The 1,708-nt window shown below is 38.9% G+C and overlaps 1 protein-coding gene and 1 long non-coding RNA gene across 5 annotated transcripts in view; one reads left to right on the top strand and one right to left on the bottom strand.

Annotated features, from left to right (window-relative positions):
- The window catches only part of LOC107686055 (uncharacterized), a 21,778-nt gene extending 20,663 nt beyond the window's left edge, over positions 1-1,115 (top strand). Inside the window, exon 4 of the long non-coding RNA XR_001634017.1 lies at positions 1,105-1,115. This is a non-coding gene — a long non-coding RNA (uncharacterized LOC107686055). The remainder of the gene's footprint in view (positions 1-1,104) is intronic.
- Positions 1-1,708, bottom strand: part of LOC107686054 (voltage-dependent L-type calcium channel subunit beta-3-like) — a 32,279-nt gene that overhangs the window by 18,171 nt on the left and 12,400 nt on the right. The gene's annotated exons all lie outside the window — the stretch shown is intronic.

Raw genomic sequence — 1,708 nt, 5'->3', positions numbered from 1 at the left:
ATCACAGAGACGTAAATTACGTGATATTAGTTTGAACGTCTCCCGCTGCGCTGATAAGGTACCAAGTACTTATGATGAGTAGCGATATTGAATTCCCCATGAGTGGATACTCAAGCAGTGTGAGCAGCTCTCGCTGTGAGTGGAGTTTGCCACACTACTCCTCCACCCTCCCCCGCTCTGAAGGGCTTTATTCCACAGCGTGGCATCTGTTGCTCCAAGCACGAGCTGCAAACCTGTGCGATTAGTCGGTATCTGGTATATATTAGGACATATCATAGATATAATATTTTTATATGGAGATAAAGATGTTTGCCAATCCCTAATTGTAACTTTACAACTACAATTAAACCTCACAGGCCAAATAGTAGATTTAAAATTAATCATGAGTTGAGATTTATGAGCCCTGGGGAGTGGGGACTGCTTGAAATGTCCTCTCAAGTTGGTTTTCATCATGTTTTACTATATTAGCAATGACATTTTCAAAAACGAATTAACTGTTTTACGTCTCAGAAAAACACACTATGGCGTTCCTGAATGAACCACAAATCGGTTGAGTAAATGATTCAATGACTCAAATACAAAATAGCATACTAGAATATTACTCTTATTATTTATGACATATAACACAGAAATAGTAAGTAAGCTATTCCGACTCCTAAATGAATCGGTTGAGTAAATGAGTCAATGACTCACTCGTTTGACAGTCACTTGTCGCCACCTACTGGCAAAATGCCTGCAGAAATGGCCCATTGCTCTGGTCTGTTATATCAGCATTCTCAGAACGCCGCGCAACCAATGAGATTTGACTGGAACTAACTGTTTAGAACAAAATGTTCTTAAAATCAGACATTTTCAGATCAGATCAAACAGCATAGGCTCAATAACATGCAAATTATTAACACAACAAAACATGACAGAAAATTGGACATTTTAAATGCATAAACAACAGCAGGAGTATGATTCACCAGCCTCACACATGGAGCAAACACTGGGCCAAATATTATATTAGCATTAGCTATATTACAAAGTGAAAGGTGAGTCTGCACCAAAATACTGTAGTTTGATTGGACACACAGCTTTTGATATCAACAACACAAGATATAGGAAGTGTTTTCTTCTCCATTATAAAAAGTATTATGTAAAAATATAAAAAGTAAGTCTATTTGTTTTGCTGTCCTAACTACCGCACAGTTATTTGGTTAGTTGCCATTTATTAGTGGCATTTAGCAATGTTTTTCCCTGTTAACCACAACCCTATCACAACAGACTGGAGAACACCTGCTATCGCTATCTAAATAAGGAAATACTGTAAACTTCTATTGTTGATAATATACAATCAACTATAATTACTAAAGACTAACACTGTAACCCACTAAAGACCACTTCATTTTTCTAGATGACCTATATATGCCACTAATCAGATGACAGAGTATTAAAGGTGCACACCTGAGAGTAAGTGATTGTGATCCTATGAGAGAGAGAGAGAGAGAGAGAGAGAGAGAGAGAGAGAGAGAGAGAGAGAGAGAGAGAGAGAGAGAGAGAGAGAGAGAGAGAGAGAGAGAGAGAGAGAGAGAGAGAGAGAGAGAGAGAGAGAGAGAGAGAGAGAGAGAGAGAGAGAGAGAGAGAGAGAGAGAGAGAGAGAGAGAGAGAGAGAGAGAGAGAGAGAGAGAGAGAGAGAGAGAGAGAGAGAGAGAGAGAGAGAGAGAGA

Source organism: Sinocyclocheilus anshuiensis, unplaced genomic scaffold (assembly GCF_001515605.1).
Source record: "Sinocyclocheilus anshuiensis isolate Anshui unplaced genomic scaffold, SAMN03320099.WGS_v1.1 scaffold930, whole genome shotgun sequence".
Taxonomy (NCBI): Eukaryota; Metazoa; Chordata; class Actinopteri; order Cypriniformes; family Cyprinidae; genus Sinocyclocheilus; species Sinocyclocheilus anshuiensis.
Note: the sequence above shows the minus strand (reverse complement) of the source record. Positions and strands in the feature narration are given on the sequence as shown.